Source organism: Sorex araneus, chromosome 6, assembly GCF_027595985.1.
Source record: "Sorex araneus isolate mSorAra2 chromosome 6, mSorAra2.pri, whole genome shotgun sequence".
Classification (NCBI taxonomy): Eukaryota; Metazoa; Chordata; class Mammalia; order Eulipotyphla; family Soricidae; genus Sorex; species Sorex araneus.
The window spans coordinates 132,505,275-132,525,168 of record NC_073307.1 but is presented as its reverse complement, the minus strand read 5'-3'; the positions used below and the strand labels follow the sequence as shown (position 1 = coordinate 132,525,168).

At 38.0% G+C, this 19,894-nt stretch overlaps 1 pseudogene; it reads right to left on the bottom strand.

Moving 5' to 3' along the window:
- Positions 1–16,060, bottom strand: part of LOC101540113 (40S ribosomal protein SA-like) — a 42,199-nt pseudogene extending 26,139 nt beyond the window's left edge.
- Positions 16,061–19,894: the final 3,834 nt, after the last annotated feature.

The window sequence follows — 19,894 nt, the reverse complement described above, 5'->3', positions numbered from 1 at the left end:
AATGGGGTCTGGAAGCATCTCTGCAATACAATTTCATCTTTTCTTACAAGCAAATTGTATCCTATTATGTGTATGTACTATAGTTCCTTTATCCAGTCATCTGTTTTTGGATTGTTTCCACATATAAGCAATTGTCACCCGCACTACAGTGAACATAGGAGTGCACATATCTTTTCAAAACAGCAGTTTGGGTCCCTTTTGGTTGACTATAGGAAGTAGAGTTGCTGAGTTATATTGAAATTCAACCTTTAATTTTGTAAGATCATAATGGGAATTTTTTTATGGATGGCAGGTGGGCACATCTGATAGTGTTTATGGGCTACTTTTCTTTCTGTACTTCAGAATGGCTTTTAGTGTCGCTCAGAGAAACATTTAGTGGTAGGGTGTCGAACACAGATATCCCACAAGCAAAGCATTCTCTTGAGCTTGATGAGCTATCTCTCTGGTCTCCCAAATGGGTAATTTTTCTTGCTTTTCTAAATGCACTGGGCATGTGATCTCATTTATGTTTTTATTTCTCACCTCCAAACTTCAAAGATAAAGAAAGGCTGATGGGCCTAACTCAGAATCATGTGCTCCATTGAGTTATCCTCTCCTCACCCAATCTATTTACAACTGGACTACTTTACTTAGAAAGAGACTTTTTCCTTCTAACTTTCTTTTACAATTGCAATACGTTTCTATTTCTGGTGTCCTTTGATTATCTTAGAATGGTAATGTTGAGACACATCCCTCCCAAGCAAAGCTAAACTTTTTTAAAACATATATTGTCTTTCTCAAAGCTTGTGTGAAAAAAAAACAAACGCTTCATCTTGGGGTTTTTGGGTGGTTTGGAGGCAGGTTTTCAAGCAGTGTCTTTTTTTTTTTTTTTTTGCTTTTTGCTTTTTGGGTCACACCCAGCGATGCACAGGGGTTATGCATTCAGGAATCACTCCTGACGGTGCATGGGGGACCATATGGGATGCTGGGAATGTAACCCAGGCTGGCCGAGTGCAAGGCAAACACCCTACCTCCTGTGCTATAGCTCCAGCTTCCCAAGCAGTGTCGTTTGGTCTTCAGGGTCACTTTTGGTAACATCTGGCCCAACTGTGCGGGCATGATAATTCAAGACTTGAGCCTGGTGATGAGGTAGTGGTCAGACTTGGAAGTGCTGGTGAATATCAGAGTCTTCCAGTGGTGCTCAGGGGATCTTGTATGCGGTGCTGGTGATTGAACTTGGGTATCAGGCATGCTCTAAAGTTCTTTAAGATATCTCCCTGGGCTCTGACAAATTTTAAAGAGTTTCATTTTTCATCCATGTGAAATTTTGCCTTCAGAAATATCACAAGAAAGGAATTATAATGATAATCAACAATTTCTGCTTGGATATTTTGCATTCTCCCTCATTTTGGCAACTGTTTAAAATAGATATTAATTTACTTGTGAAATAATTAAGTCATGGATAAAGAAAATATCATACATCTACACAATGGAATACTACATAGCTGTTAGGGAAAATGAGGTCATGAAATTTGCCTATAAATGGATGGAGTTGGAGAGTGTAATGCTGACTGAAATGAGACACAAGGATAGGGACAGATATAAAATGCATTTATTTGTGGGATGTGAAAAATTAGTATCCAAGGCCAAGGAAAAGAAAGACTGGTCAATGGTTGTAAAGTATCACAAAAGTGTTGGGGGTAGAGGGTAGTTAAGATAGAGGAGGGTCTATTGTGACAATATTAATTGGAAATGATCACTCTAAACAAGAACTGAGTGCTGAAAGTAGGAAAGGAATATACATGATAAACTTTCAGTATCTCTATTGTAAATCATAATACCTAAAATGAAATGAGAGAGAGAAAGAGAGGGAGGGATTAAAGAGAAAAGAGCAAAGAGAGGTGCCTGCCATAGAGGCAGATTGGGGTGGGGGGATGTGTTTTGGGGAGTGGGAGGGAAACTGGGGACACTGGTGCTGGGAAATTACACTGGTATAGGGATGGGTATTTGAACATTGTATGACTGAAATCCAATCATAAACAGCTTTGTAATGCTCTATCCCATGATGATTCAATAAAATAAAAAATTAATATTAAAAAGGGGGAACTCTAGAATAAACAAATTTTATATTAAAAAATTAAGTCGTAGGGGCTGGAGCAATAGCACAGCAAGTAGGGCGTTTGCCTTGCACGCTGCCAACCGGGTTCGAATCCCAGCATCCTATATGGTTTCCCAGGCACCGCCAGGAGTAATTCCTGAGTGCATGAGCCAGAAGTAATCCCTGTGCATCAGCAGGTGTGACCCAAAAAGAAAAAAAAAGTCATAAATCTCCTTGTTTTCCCAATGCATCTAAATTTGGTCACCTCCAAAGCAGAAACTAACTTACTGGTTTGTGTGCTAGCTTGGGAGAGGGATATGAGTCAAGGAGCAAAACAAGGTTTAGCTCCATAACTAATCTCAGAAAAGAACATGATGCTGCCGAATCTTCCCAAATAGTCAGGTTTTGACTAAAAACTCTGGGGTCTTCTTGGAATGGGTTTGGGCAAATTCCACTTTCTGCCTGAAGGCACAACAGCCAAAATGGACATAAAAATGGCCCAGCATGGTGGGGGGAAGCAATCACTGGGAAGAGGAGATGGGTCTGAAGGTGGTCAAGTGTTACCTAGGCAACCCTATCAGCAACAGTATTGTAAGCCACCATGCAAAAAGAGATATACACATATATCTGTATACATATATATGTATATATGTATGTACACACGTGTGTGTGTGTGTGTGTGTGTGTATGTGTGAGACCTCTCATAGAATCACCCTGGTGAATGTAAAGCCAATGGGGTCGTGGAGGGTTGGTGGAGGGAAGTGGAGAATTAGACATGGATAAAGGAATCACTGCTGCACATTATAAAGAACAAGAGCAACCAGTGCTGGTGTGGATGTGGGAAGAAAGGGATTCTCAATTGTGGGAATGCCGACTGGTCCAGGCTTTTTGGAAAACAATATGAGTATTCCTTAAAAAACTAGAAATTGAACTTTCATATGACCCTGCAATACCACTTCTGGGAATATATCCCGAGGATACAAAAAAGCGAAGTAGAAATGACAAAAACACCTATATCTTAATTGCAGGACTGTTAACAATAGCCAGAATCTGGAAAAAACCTGAGTGCCCAAGAACAGACACCTGGTCAAAGAAACTTTGGTACATCTACACAATAGAATACTATGCAGCTATTAAGAAAGATGAAGTCATAAAATTTGCATATAAGTGGATGGACATGGAGAGTATCATGCTAAGTGAAATGAATCAGAAAGAGAGGGGCAGATATAGAATGACCGCACTCATTTGTGGAATATAAATAACATAACATGAGACTGACCCAAGGACAGTAGACACAAGGGCCAAGAATATTGCTCTATAGCTGGAAGCCTGCCTCATGCACTGGGGGAGAAGGCAGCTTGAATATAGAAGGGATCACTAAGTCAAAGATGGTTGGAAGTATTATTCAGGATGGGAGATGTGTGCTGAAAGTAGATAAAGAACCAACATGATAGCCTCTCGGTATCTATATTTCAAACCATAATGTCCAAAAGTAGAGAGAAAGTATGAGGAAAATTGTCTGCCACAGAGATGGGGGGAGGGTTTGTATAGGGTAAGAAAACTGGGGACTTTGGTAATGGAAAATATGCACTTCTGGAGGGATGAGTGTTCAATCATTATATGACTCAAATTCAAACACGAAAGCTTTGTAACTGTATCTCAAGGTGATTCAATTTTTAAAAATGCACCAGTGATGAAAAATTTTATGCCTGAAATTCAACCATGAATAATTCTTGAATTTTATGGTGACTAAATGAAAACAATTTAAAATTTTTTAACTTATATATATGAATGATTCACATTTCTTTAATTTTTTTTGAACCACCATGAGACACACAGTTACAAAGTTGTTCATTATTGGGTTTTGATTCTACTTTCTGAATAAAGGAAATAGTTAATGTTAAAAAGTTCCTGGGGTCAGGGGACAGGGAAGGAATAAAGAAAGAAAGCAGTTAGCACCACAACTAAACCACATCAAGCTGCCAAGTTACCAAATCATTCCAACTCTGTAAATCCTAGACCAGATGGCCACATAGATGGCTGTGTGACCCCTCCAAATAGTCCTGTCAGCCCAAAAGGATCACAAAAAATTTGATAGAAAAATTGTATTAGAAGTACACCAAATTCAATGAGTTTGAGCAATAACATAGAAGGCTCAACTAAGCGCTAACCTGCCCAGTAAATCCTCAGACAATGACCTAGTAACACCATTGTGAGATATAACAATTGTCACAAATTGACTTATTGATCTAAGTTTTGATAATTTCATTTATCTTTGTATTGCAACAAACAATGTGAAATAAATTTGTTGTGACTACTCAGAGGGCAGGCTGGGATGTTGTTGGGAAACTGGGAAGACTTGTGGAGGGAAGATCACACTGGTGGTGGAATTGCTGTTGGGACATTTATTGCCTAAAACAACTATATTATGAACCACTTGTAAATCATGGTGTTATAATTATAAAAGTAATTTTTTAAAAAAGAGTAGAACAAAAGGATGCAGGGCAAGAAACAAGGAAGAACATAAAGCTAGTCCAAGCATGGATGAACAGTCTACTGCAGGTAACAGATTCACCTTCCTAGGACTTTTTCAGGAGGCGACAAAGTGTGTCATTGAACTATGTACCTGGGTCACAAATGGACAAGAAACTTTTCTTCACTCTTCCTCCATTGATTGGCCAACACATCCCCAGAAGTGCTTACTCCCTTGCCATTCCATTTTGCTTCAGTTATGCAAAGAGTGTTCCCATGGGTACCCCACATCTAAACCCTAGAGTAAGAAGATAGAAATGGTAATGGATAGTGACAAGGTACTCTCCTTTTTTCACCTCAGTGAAGCTAGATGAAGCTTGTGCAGCAGTGATCTAGACAACTATAGCTGTATAGGGGAGAAATGAAATGATAGACCATGGTGGCTACAGCTCAGGTCATTCAACCATGTAAAAGCAGGCTTGCTTGACTGCGAGTCTTGGGAACCTTTCATAAATCAGGTCAATTCCCTTAAAGACATTTGCTCTGTGGACCTTAAAATGAGTGTATTACCCTTGGCAATTATATGAGAATCTGGTATTGATTTTGTAGTATATCGGAAGTGGAGTGGTATACACGATGGTATGAATTCTCTCATAAGCTTCCAAGATGAGTTAGAAAATAATACATTAAAGATGGAAATCTATAACAGTTCAATCAAGCAGAAAAGTAATATGAGTTACGTGCGTAATGTTAATATTTTCAGTCATCAGGTGAAAAAATGATAAAATGGTAAAAATGATAAAAAGAATGATAAAAATGACAGAAAGTTAATTTTTATAATCTATTTTGCTCAACTTCTCTCAAAGCATTGCCGTTGAATCAATGAAATGATTCAATGAAAAATGATTGTTGAAATCATTCTCTTAATTTAATTCTGCTTTTGGTGTTTTTGGTCATACTGCTTTTAAACACCAGTGTGAAATTCCTTACAAGCCATGTCAGTTCAAACTAACTTAAATTCGATTATTCAACATGTGGTTAGTTTTGTTGTTTTGCAAAGTACTTCTTTAGGCTATTTTCCACTTGGAAATTAAAGAGTTAACTTGCAAAGGCAATATCATTGCCCTTTTCCTTGGGATGAGACAAAATAGGGAGGATTTCTACACACTCTACTGACATTATGAATATGGTCTATGTTATTTCTCTCTGAAAAAACAAAATGTCAAATTGACAAGGTTCATGACCAAAAGTGATTATACAGCAATTTGAAAACAAATCCAAGTCCTACATGAATCTAATACTTCAGAGTTTTCCCCCTAGTCTCTAAATTGCAGGAAAAGTCATTTTGAACTCAGAAAGAAAAGTTTTTCACCATAAACAAATGAAATATGATAAACAATGCATAATTCTAGGAGTTGGTTACAAATAAGATATCTTGAATTATAATATGCAAATAGTATTATGTAAACGCAACTGCCTTTATTCTTATAAAACTGTACATTTTATTTTCATACAATCATATTTCAAATACGGTAATTTAAATGAGACCTAATTTATGTAACTTATATGAGATCTAATAAAGCATTTGGCATAAGAAGTATTACAATATAGTGGGTAAAAGGACAAGATTTAGTATTGGATCTGAGTTCAAATTCCAGTTATACTACTTATTGCGTGCAACTGAGTCAGAAGACACAATCACTCTTTTGAGCCTCAGTTTTCTCATCTCAGAAATAGATATGTGGAGTTACAGTAAGAATTAAATAAGATGGTATGCATCAACAATAGTATCTTGCACATTCTTAATACTCAGCCAACAGCAACTCTTTTTGGAGAATGCCATACCTGGCAGTGCTCAGGGAGTACTCCTAGCTCTGTGCTCAGGGATCATTCCTGGTTGGTGCTCAGGGAACCCTGTGATGCTTGGGGCTGAACCTAGGTCTGTCACTTTAAAGCAAAATCCCTACCATGTACTATCACCCTGCCTCCCCAAATGACAGTTTTTACAAAAATCTTTGCACAATATCCACCTTGCTTTCAATATTCCCTACATTCAAAATGTTGTAACCCACATACAGAACCCCAAATTACTATGAGTGTCACTAAACTCTATGGTGTTCAGAAATTTGCCAATAAAAAGGCACTTTCTATTCAATGTTAGGCAAATTGTTCATAAAAAATCTACAGACTCAAAGCAACCTACTAGCAAAATTTTCCCCCTGTTCTTTTGTCTCTTAATCCCTACACTGTGGCCTGATTCCCATAACAGTTGAAATTAGCACTTTAATTTCCACATTATCTCCTTTATATTACAGATGAATAATGGGCTAGAATAAAAAGGGGGATCTTATGGGGAATTATCAAAGATGGAAAAAAAAAGTATTATGCTTCTTTCTGAGCAGCTTTTTATATCCTACACTGACTTATCACTGTCTAGGAGAATACATCTTCAGTCATTCCGTTTACTGTCAAATCAGAAGCTATCCCTCTGGGAGACAGAAGTCTTCTGAGATAAACCCTGCCCCATAGCTTCTTTTCACAACCCACTTCAACCAATTAGTTTAAGTATACTTGCATTTGAATGGAATGCTATAGATGGCATAGTTTTGCAATAACAATAATAACTAATTTCTTTAAATGCCGCCTAAGAGTCAATAAATGTGCAAGCATTTGGCATGCATTAACTAATTTATTCAACACTTTGAGATATCTGTAATTTTCCCAAACCCACACAGCTATAGGATGTTGGAACCAGGAGCCCAAGAGAGACATTTTGAGACCAGTACCAAGGCACAAAACACAAAGAAGAGGATCTGGGAATACCTTGCAAATATTAGGCAGCAAATTCAAAACCATGGTGCTAATCATATCTGCTCATCACGGTCCTAGCATTGCTCTGTTTGTGACTTTGATTCCACAACAGAGTAAGTTTTTGCTGCTGTACTATAGCCAGGTTGTACGTGAATATCTCAACTAAAGTGTAGGATTCACAACTTAAATTTTGTGAGTCCTGAGGTCAGCTGTTCAGCCCTTAGCTACAACTATAGGTAGCATGTGCTTGACTAGGGTATAACACCCAGCTTGCAAGTGTTTCAACCAAAAGATATGAGATCCACAATGAGTACTGTAACCAAGCATCTGTGTAACCAGCCATCACCATAGCAATAACAACAAAAAGAATGTTTAAAAAATTAAAAAGTGATCCAACACATGAACATCTACCAACAAGTTCTCCTGGCTCTATTTTCAAAACATGTTCTTGGTCCATTCACTTTCCTCCAACTTCACCAATACCACCATTGTCTGTTTAGAGAATCTCAAATGCTTCCAGCTACTCTCTCTGCTTCCTTTTGTATTCTCCTTTCATATCTCCTACATCTTATGTTCCAACCAACATAAGTAAATATTTGAGAATATAAATTAGACTATTTTGTTTTATTTTTAATTTTTTATTTTATAAGGTAATTCACAATTCTTGATTGGATTTAATATTCAAACACCAGTCCCACCACCATTACACCTTCCCACCATCATATTTGGGATGTTTCCATCCCAAGCCCCCAAGCCCTGTCCCAAAGCACAACCTAAATAATATATTTTGTATTGTTTGTTATGAAAAACCACTGAAAATACTACAAAAAAGTATCCATAGAGGAAACTGTGAAGATTGTTCTATTTTGGCAGGGGCCATTAAGACATTCTTTAGGATATCACTAACATGTTGTTAAAGGTTGAGTGATGTGAGCTTTCATATATATATATGTAAAAATATGTGTATATGCACATATATACATATGTATGTATTTCCCTTTATGATTGTTTGCCTACTATTTGAACTCCATCAAATGTGGTTTGGTATTCTTGTAGAATGGGTAGGGACTGTCTTATGTGTGGTGCGGCCACATTCACAGTCCAGGAATACATTCACTCCTGCGTGAGGCTTGGCCCGCGCATGTGGGGAGTGGCCTTGAGCATGGCAGCGGTTGGGTTGTGGAGGTTTTCGGCTGCCAGGGCCGGGTCCCTTGGGGCGGGGAGGGCTCTCACCCGCCCCCCTCTCAGGCACCCTCCAGTGAAACAGCCTGGTGCGTGTCCAGTTGCATGGCTATGGCGAGCGTCATTTTTCAAGGAGAAAAAGCCATTCAATCTGGATGGTGACCAATGATGAGATTATCTGGCCGATAATTTTCTTTACACCTTTTTGGTGTTTTTTCTCCATCATTCTTTCCAGAAGAGATAAGTTTCACAAAGTTCCATCTTTGTCTTCTGACTGCTGTATCTACTGAGCATAAAACATGATCTGGCACATAGCAGGTATTTAATTGATAAAAAAATATTGAATTGATAATATAAATATACTCTTAATAGTGCACAAATGACAATCACCGTGGGATCAGACACATACTACAATCACTAAGATACTTGTCTTGCATGCAGCTGACCAAGGTTCTACTCTTGGCACCCTATGTGGTCTCTCAAGCACCACCAGGAGTAATCCCTGAATGCAGAGCCAAGAGTAAGTCCAAGCACCACTAGGTATAGACCAAAAAATAAAATGAAAATATCAGTAACAAGCTTTAAGTACATAATTATTCTGAATTCTTCCATTAGTATCCTTAATGTAATGAAAAATGAGAAATAACAGCTTAAAAAGAAAGCAAATCAGTAAAAATGTGGTTTCTATTGTTGACAATTTCCCCATGTTTTCTACTATATCTCTGAACTAAACCCTTTTTCTCATTCCCTCTGTGCTTTTCTTGAATAAATATTTGTGACAGTTTATATTTCAGGCACTATACTTGATACTTAATGCTACATAAAAACACAAAGAATTCAGGCTAAAGAAAAGCATGTAGGAGGTAAGGTATTTGTCTTGCATGTGGCCAACCCCAATTTGATCCTCAGCAGTGCCCCTCACCTCAAATCCCACCAGAAATGATCCCTGAGTAGAGTGCCAGGAGTGAGCCAGTAAAACTACCAGTGTGACCCCCCAAAATAAATAATCCTAAGGAGAATGTTTCTGTATTCACACAAATAGTAGTGATTCTGATAAGTGAATCTGGCAAATATTTTAGCTATACCTTGTAAGAATAGGATTACCTCCCATGGAGAAGAAGAGTGATATTTACAGAAGAGATATACCAGAAAGATGGTTCGAAAATGCTGGCTACTTATTCTGACATAACTAGAGAATACAGTGTAGAATTGTTAAAAAGAAGTTGAATATGGGGGTTGACCAGATGATGAATAATAATATAACAGTTCGCTGTTATTGGGTGCTTGCTCTCAACTGAGTAGTTTTACTTCCACCATTTAATCTTCATAGAAGCTTTATGATGCAAATATTACTGTTTACTTTCAAAATGCATGTAGAGAGGCTAAAACTTAGTGAGACTAAGCAGTTTGTTTAAGGTTATATACTAAATAAATAGTGGAGATGAGATCGAACTTGGTCTATATGGAAGTGATTGAGTGGACACTCAAGGAGCTAAACTATTAAAGCCTGTATCCCTATTCTTCCCCACTTGTGAACTGATCTCTAGCCGATTCTTTTGTAGAGTAGATCTGCTAACAATTCTCTTTAGCCACTAAAAGCAACAGTCACTGTGGCAGAAGACTGGGGGTGTGAGTGAGTGAGTGTGTGTGTGTGTGTGTGTGTGTCTGTCTGTCTATGTGTATCTGTGTAGAATTTGGAAAGGCCTAGAAATAACAAAGTTAACAAAGACTAAATCATCCAAGAAGGCACTGTTCTCTCTCTATACCTCTCAAATAAGAACAGAGGAGGAAAAGACCTTGTTATTAAGTTTGAAATGTTCACCTCCATTTTCCAGCAATTAATATTATTTGACATAAATATGGAAGTATATGAGCCAGTGTCTAAACTATAACTCATCTACTCTCTGGAAGGAAATGAACTTAGCAAGAAGGCTTCCCAGAAACATCTTTCAAGCCCTAGTTCAGCTGAAAAAGTACTGCCTGAAATACTAATCAGTGATGGTAATCCACCTAATACATCTTTACCTTTTCCAACTTTACAATGATTTAAAATTAACACTGTAGCACTGTCATCCCATTGTTCATCTATTTGCTCGAGCAGGCACCAGTAACGTCTCCGCTGTGAGACTTGTTGTTACTATTTTGGGCATATTGAATATGCCATGGGTAGCTTGCCAGGCTCTGCCATGCAGGAGGGATACCGTCGGTAGCTTGCTGGGCTCTCCAAGAGGGACAGAGTAATCAAACCTGGGTCGGCCACGTGCAGAATCCAATAGTCCTGCAGTCACATGTTCCTCAACTTATTTTAAGATTATTTAATTTTTGTTCAGCTTCTACTTCCTTCATTAAGACTCACAAGATTTCTTTATAGCAACCTAACTTCAGACACAAAAAGGTAGTACCAGGGTTAAGGTGCTTAAAGTGCTTGCTTTCCATGCAGCCAATCTTAAACACAGAACCAGGAGTAGCTCCTGAGCACCACTAAGTAGGTATATCCCAACCCCTGCCACCCCAAACCCAACTCTTCATGATCACATTTTAAAAAATAAGAATATATATACACACAAATTCACACATACATATATGTGTATATATATATATGTAATAAAGTACTAGAGGTATGAATATTCCGATGTGAGTTTTAAGCGAACAATTTCTGGATTCCTGTTTTATTGTGAGGAGCAAGGGGTCAGTGTTCCTTAATGAGACACTATTATATAGACGAATTCCTCATTGTGCCAGACTGCCGTGAACTTTGCAGGAGACTTAGTGCCTTCCAGCACCGGTAATACTTTCCAATCATTACAGCAATTCAAAAAACACAATGTCCAAGCATGCTCACTAAAGACATTGATCAATTTTTCTCTTATTCACTTGAAAATACTGATTTAAGCATGACAAGATTAAGGCTTGGTTCTATCTATTTAAGTAAACCAATTGATTTTCATATCTGTAAAAGAGACACAATAGAACAATATACTGTATATATAAAAAATTATAAAACAAAATACTCAATATATACTGAAGTATATAGATCCATCCAGATGAATATGCCAGCTTGAATCATGCATAATATCTTAACTTTTATTTTAGTGCTGGATATTGAACCCAAGAAATGCACTTTTACATAGAACCATATTCTCATTTCTAACATTTATTGTTTTCTCCCTCCTGATGAATTGTTATCTGGATGAGTAAAAATGAATTCTAATTCACTACTAGGTTCTGCATTGCCATATGTTAACCCCTGTTTATTTAAAAACTAAGAGAAATGTTTCCAAGAATTGAACTTAGCCATATAGTTGGCATGCACGGCAGGATACTACAATAAAATAATAAAATTCACTAAAATAATAACAGAAAAGTGGGGAGCAGTCAGAATAAAAGATCATTAATATTGTAGAATCCCAAGAAATTGTTTTCTTGACATATAGAGTCTAGATTAGAAAACAATCTCTTCATATTTATTTCTTTGGGGAGGAGGAATTTTCAAGTGGTGCTCAGGAAGCCTAGCGCCCCCCCAGCCCCGTCCCTTAAACTCTTGGCCAATGGGCCAGGTAGTTCAATGCAAGGGCTAGAAAATAAGGAGTTACTTGAGGTTTGTGAGGCTTGGGATTACCTGGGCCACCCTGGCCATGCACAAGAAGCCTCCAGAGCCACTCCAGTAGTGCTGAGAGTCTCCTAGTATGTACTTGGCAATGTTAAAGGGATCATGATACCGGGATTGAACTTGGGTCAGCTACATGTAAGGTACGCACCGTAACTGATGTAATATCTATTCAACCTCTTAGGAGCATGATCATTCAATGAGTACAATGTTCAAGTGGATATTGAGAAAGTTTATTCAATGTCTGAAAGTCTGTAATTATTCAACTCAATATTGAATTGATTAGATAATTCAATATCCCACACTAAGAAATTAATGATTGTAGACTACTCTAGCCTATAGCTTCCCTTTATGCATTGTGATGACTGTATGCACAGCATAAAGCTGATCATTATTCCTTCGCTGCTTTCATTGTTTGGGAACACAATGTAGTTTCTATCCACAGAGTTATATCTAAGGACTCAAGAAGATATAAACATTTTGTCACAGAGATTTAACTAAGCAAGCAGTTTGTGGGAGCATTTACAAAAGCTCAGTTCTTTCCCAAAAGCAGTGAAAAGACAAGGAAAGAGGGATCTGTCCTAACACCTGTTGCATATTCTAATTTTATTTTAGCTTTCAGTTTTGCATAACACCATTTGAGGAACAAAAATATTTCCTTAATAGAGAAACCTATTCTGCCGAATATTTCCTGTTATCCTGCCAAGATATTGCTGTTCTCCCAGCCCTACTACCCTGGACTCTAGCCAGTAAAATGTCATAGACTGTGTCAGCCGGGCTTTCGGTTCTTTAGCTTTGAAATTGGAAGGAGCCACAGGACATGGGTTGGGTGAAAGCAAAAATAAGAGTGAAGTATTTCTTCTCCTGGCTCACTTAGTATCTGGCCAGACCATACTGCTGCCTTTCTAAGCCAAACGTCACAACTTTGACCTGGCTGCCCTCAACTATAGCTATACTAAATCTCTAGAGTCTAGTAACCACTTTTTCACCCTGTGTCCCCCTTTTTTTAAATCTAGCAATAGTAAGAGCCCCATTGCACCTTGAAACTTCCACTAACCCTAGAGGAGTATATCTCTTGATTTAGTCTAGTTGGTTTCCCTAAATCTTGTGTGCATTTTTAACTAAATATTAACTGGTTAATGCCAGTTTTAAGAATATCATCTATTTCTTGCTGAAACTCAGATGAAATGACACATTCATCTTTCGTATAAACTACAAAGTGATTTCATAACTACAGTACTGGGTCATTTAGAGAAGAGTTTCTTAAGCTTCTTCCTTCCTGTATCCTTCCTTCTATTGCCCCCAAATCTCATGCTGTGCCTGCATTTATGCAACTTTCACCTGCAGCCCTTTTAAAATGTTCTGAGGACCCACAGTGTATGGGTGGAGTATTGCCCCTGATTTAGAGCAAAATGGTTCTAGATGGTGGTTTAGGAGTCCAGAGACTTGGACCGTGATCATTTTCTTAACTTTTCTGACATCTGGATTCCTCACGTAACACTGAATATAGTAGCTATCTCATGGCGCTATATTGAAGTTAAAATAGCTCAGGAAGGGAGGAGAGCACCAAACCGCCAGGCTGTTTCATTCGGGGCAACCAGAATGTAGGTGGGTGTGGCCCCTCCCAGCCCCAAGGGACCCAGCCCCTGCAGCTGAAAACCTCGGAAACTCAACCACTGCTATGTTCACGGCTGCTTTCCACACACTCAGGCGAGCCTCACCCGTGAGGGAACCTATTCCTGGACATCTCATACTTTATACCACTGACATATCAGGAGTAACACACCACATTTGATGTAGTTTAAAGTAGAAGGCAACCAATTTGAAGGGGAAATATATTTATACAGATACAGATATAAGCACACAAGTCTCAACCTTTAACAACATGTTACTAATCTCTTATAGATGGGCCCAATGGCTCCTGGGTGAAATGCAAGAATCTTCACTCACTTTCCTCTAAGAAACCTTTCTGTCTCATTTTTAACAGATTATTCATAACAAACAATACAAAATAAATTTCTTTGGTTCTGCTTTGGGAGTAGGGTTTGGGGTTCAGGATGGAAATATGATAGTGGAAAGGTGTATTGGTATTGGAATTGGTGTTCAAATTTTAAATAAAATCAGATATTGTGAACAATTTTATAAAAATAGCACTGTCTATAGCACTGTTGTCCCGTTGTTTATCAATTTGCTCAAGCAGGCACCAGTAATGTCCCCATTGTGAGATTTGTTATTGCTTTTGGCATATCGAACACGCCACAGGTAGCTTGCCAGGCTCTGCCGTGAGGGCAGGATAATCTCGGTAGCTTGCCGAGCTCTCCGAGAGGGTCAGAGGAATCGAACCCAGGTCAGCCGTGTGCAAGACAAACGCCCTACCCGCTGTGCTATCGCTCAAACCCAATAAAATTTAAGAAATTTTTAAAAGTAGCTCAGGCTCATGCTAAATGTTTGTGACTATTACTGCTTTTGCTATACCTTTTACTTTTCTTAGTAGTAGACAATGAAATTGTGGAAAAATAGCAATGTATTTAATGAGAAATGTAGGTGATCATTTTATCATTTTCATTTTACCATTTCATATGCATCTAGAATGAAGACAAAAATAATAGAAGAATTTTCCCTGAATTTTTGTGAGCCATACTTAATACCATTGTTCAAAATCCATCAATTATGGCAAATTAAAATCAGTGATGAAACTGGTACACATTTATATGGGTTAATTGAGAAATATTTAATCAAGGACTATTTATGAAGAAGTGGAGAAAACTGTAAATTTTCAAGGAAGAATGAAATATTCTAATTCTCTTAATACCTAATAACTATTACCATTCATACATGACCTGAAAGGACAGGTAGAAGGAAATGAAAAGGAATTAAGAGGTTATAGAACTTAGAGATACATCTACCTATAAATATAAGGAGAGCTACCTGACATAGGGACTATGGCCTTTAGCCATGGAACCAGGGAAACAAATCCCCTGATCTTTCCTTTATCCCTTTAATTTTCTATCAACACAACCCCGTGGAAGAGGGCAAATAAACCCAATTGACTTCAGTCTATACAGTTAGATTTACCATATAAAGGAGTAGAACAGGGGCTGGAGCGATAGTACAGCGGGTAGGGTGTTTGCCTTGCACTCGGCCAACCCGGGTTTGATTCCCAGCACCCCATATGGTCTCCCAAGCACCGCCAGGAGTGATTCCTGAGTGCAGAGCCAAGAGTCAGCCCTGAGTGTTGCTGGGTGTGACCCAAAAAGAAAAAAAAAAAGAAGTAGAACAGTAAAGAAATATACAGAATGAAAATGGATGTGAATGGACATATAGAAAAGTCCCTACATAACATCTTAGACTAAACACAAATATAATTCAGTTTTTAAAAAATATTTTTAAGGGGCTGGAGAGATAGCACAGCGGGTAGGGCGTTTGCCTTGCACGCGGCCGACCCAGGTTCAAATCCCAGCATCCCATATGGTCCCCTGAGCACAGCCAGGGGTAATTCCTGAGTGCAGAGCCAGGAGTAACCCCTGTGCATCGCCAGGTGTGACTCAAAAAGCAAAAAAAAAAAAAAAAAAAAAAAAAAAAAAAAAAAAAAAAAATTTTAAGCAAATACAAGTACTTTTTTTCCCTATATGCTTATTTATTTCTCCAAACAGTACTTTTTATTGGCCTTAATAGGGGATTTTATAATACTAGAAAGTAGAATTGTGAGTAAATTCAGAAAATGTGTACATGTAATTATAAACAATATTATTAATGCTCAGAAATGAACCCTATCAAATTTTATTATCTGAAAATATTTGTCTGAAATTATATATCTAAAAAACTTTGACATAGATTCTCCTTATAATAATGATGATGATAAATACAATTGTATCATTTTTGAATGCTTACCTGCTCCAGATGTCTGTCATGTACGCTTTTTATTTACCTCTAGTATCCACCCACAAAGAAAACACCACTGTTCTATTTACATGTACTCTATATAATTGAAGGAACCAGTTACAAGATATCAAGTGGCTGGCTTGATAGTTCATATTGATAAAGTGATAATCTGGGTATCATAGACCTTATTTAATTTAGTAACTTGAAAAACAAAGCAAATAAAAATTAATTAGAAGGAATCAAATTATGGCATGAGAAGCACGAATAAATGCAAAAAGTCAAGGAAAAAATAAAAACAATGGCAGAGTGCCTATCTGGGCCCTCAAAAGATTTTTTTTTTATGAACAACAGAAGGTATTTAATAGCAGTTGTCACTGGTGACAAGTTTCTTACTTGATTTTACTTTTCTGTTCCTATTTTCTAAAAATGGAGATACAGATTTACACAACTGTATGTGTTTTAGTAGCACATTTTTATTGCCCATCAAAGCATATTTTACCATAGCACAATCGCCATCAACGCATCGATATATTTCTACCTCAGTCCATTGGATCTACTCCCCACTTTAACTCCTCTAATGTTTACCTCTAGAAGTGTGGTCTCCTCTGAGGATTTGTTTCTGATAGTTTTGTTTCCATGCTTGAATTCTCTATATCTATCATATGAACAAGACCATCTAATATTTTCACTCTCTAATTTCTTTCTTAATTTTTTTTCTTTTTGGTTTTGGGTCATGCCCAGGGAGCACTCAGGGGTTAATCCTGGTTCTGCACTCAGGTATCTCTCCTGGCAGGCTCAGGGGACCATATTGAATGCTGGGGATCAAACCCAAGTTAGGGCCCTCAAAAGATTTTGAGGAGCAGCAGTTCAGACCAACAGTTTACACTATTCATATTATATCTATTATGCATGAAAGAAATAAATGACCCTACCCTGTTAATTTATGAATTGAAAAAATGTATCTGTAGCAAGCTTAAATAGAAGGGAAAATTCTTAACTAAATAAAGGGGAGTTTAATAAAAACCTATAGCAAGCTTCCTACTTGGTAGCAGAGTTACAAAACGTTTTTATTAGTGCTAAGAATAAGATAAGGATGCCTACAATTTACACCCTATTCTACATTTTACTAAAGACTCTGACACTGCAAGGCAAGAACTATGACATCTAAAGCTAAGAAAGGAATAAAGTAATTGTTATTACTTGCAATAGTATGGATCTGTTTGCACTGAAAATTGAATTAAAATCTATGGTTATTAAAATTTATGAGAATTCATCAAACTTTCTGGATACAAAAATCCATAGCATTCCTGTAACTAGCCATTACATACTTTCAGATAATTGAATTTCCGTATAAAAAAATAACTTAAAATGTATACTACCAAAGCCAAAAAAATAATTCTACATTAATTAGGGACTAACAAATGTATACAAACCTTTGTCTACTCGAGGAAAAATATACAAGGAAGTATACAAAAATAAATATAAGATTTATTTTTTTAGGAATTTCAGATAATATACAAAAAAATAATAGGTCCACAATGTAACTGTCTGATATGTCACCTTCTATGACTTCTGTCATGTACTGCTTGTCAAAAGATGCTGTAAACAAGGTCCAGGAGACAATACTGTGCTTAGCCAGATTTGCACAGACTCGAGGTCAATTCTCAGTATCACGTTTTCCCAGCATCACTGGGTGCAGCATTAAAGGCCCCAAGCACTGATAGGGTGGTCCAGGTATTCCCAGCACCTCATGATCCCAAGCAGAATCATAATCTCAGGCCTTTACATTGAACTCTGACCCAGTTGGTAGAGACTCACCAATGGATCTCTGGGCCCTCGAGGTACTGCTTTGGAGCCCTGCTTCTCAAAATAATAAATGAAATTTTAAAAGATGCTTTAAACAAAAAGAAGCAGTAAACTACAGATGGGGAGAAGATATTCACAATACAGATAACTTAGTGCAAATTGGTATTAGAACATAAAAATACCTTTAGCAACCTAATTGGGAAAGAATGGAGGTCAGTTATAGAAAAGGAAATAAAAAATGGCTAATGAACTTACACAAAGATACTCAATACTGAAAAATAGGGAAAGTAATATAACCTACCATCGGACTTTTTAAAAGGTTAACATTATGTCTTTATAGCTTCAGATGCTACTTGAAAATAAAAGACCTAAGCCTGATACATCTAAAATTCCTTCTCAAAAGCCAGAGAGAAGGCCAACTCCAATTTCACCACATATTGTACCCAACACAGAATCAGGAAGTGACCCCTGAGGACAAAATAAGAGTAGTCCCTGAACACCATAAGGTGTGGTCATCAAAAAAAAAATCATTAAAAAATAACTAAGCAAATAATCCCCTCCCTGATATTACCTGGTCCTCAGTCTTTCTTCAGAGAAATTATAGTCATATCTTGGGTACATATACTCTTGTTTTTATTTTTAGATTTTATAGGCAGGATGGAGCGATAGCACAGTCAGTAGGGCATTTGCCTTGCACGAGGCCAACCCAGGTTCGATTCCTCTGCCTCTCTCAGAGAGCCTGGCAAGCTACCGAGAGTATCTTGCCTGCATGGCAGAGCCTGGCAAACTATTCAATATGCCAAGACCAGAAACAACAAGTCTCACAATGGAGATTTTACTGGTGCCCGCTCGAGCAATGGGATGACAGTGACAGTGACAGTGATATTTTAGGTACAAACATTGCTTTGTTGTTTTCAGAATGGTATAATTTTTTTTTCCGCACAAAGTTAAATGAAACTTATTACAGCCCAACTTTTAATCCCTGGCGGAACTGACTTCAAAATTCCCCGTTCACAGTTGAGACAGGGGGAAAAAATCTCCGGTAATAGTGTAGAGTGCCTTGAATGTGCAAGGCCTTGTGTTAAATAAACTCCCCACATTGCGTGTCTCCTCGGAATGCTTTTAGGGAGGGCTTCTCTACACACTTTGCACAGTACGAATAATCATGTGCCATTTCCTAAACCATGAAGCTCACTTCCTGGGTCTCTAAGAGTTAGACTGACATTCTGGGAGACAGAGTTCTTCGGTCCTGGCAGGAATAGGTGGAATGACCAGGGGCTTTCGAGCCAGCTCACCCATTGGAAAAACTACTGAGAAAAAGCCAAGCCTTCAGACCTGAAAACACTATGTATAAATCTGCAAAACATCAGAGGTGGAACATAAACCCAGGGAAAAGAACTGAAGGTTCAACATCAGTGGAGATGGTGGTGGAAGGAGTAGAAGCAGTCAGCATAGGAGATGGTCTCAGCACAGGTCTCAAGGCCTCTGACCTTTATGAATTACTTATATGTGGTCTCACCAAGTCTGGCTAGCTTAAAGCGCCAGGGAAGGAGCTAACTTGGTCCCTCCTGAAATTAATGACCTATGGCTATGAAAAATGTTTTTTCTATTGATGTTAATATATATACATAAATATATATGTAGCACTGCACTGCAGCACTGTCCTCCCGTTGTTCATCGATTTGTTTGAGAAAGCACCAATAACGTCTCCATTGTGAGACTTGTTGTTACTGTTTTTGGCATATCAAATACACCACGGGTAGCTTGCCAGGCTCTGCCTTGCAGGCGGGATACTCTCAGTAGCTTGCCGGGCTCTCCGAGAGGAGCGGAGTAATCAAACCCGGCTCAGCCTCATGCAAGGCAAATGCCCTACCTGCTGTGTTATCACTCCAGCCCCAAAGTGTACATATGTATTTTCCATCATCACCTACTCCCATTTTTCTTTTTCTTTCTTTCTTTTTCTTCTTTTCTTTTTTTTGTTTTTGTTTGTTGTTGTTGTTGTTTGTTAATTTTGAGCTACATTCTGTGCTGCTGCTGCTGGTTACTCCTACTTCTGT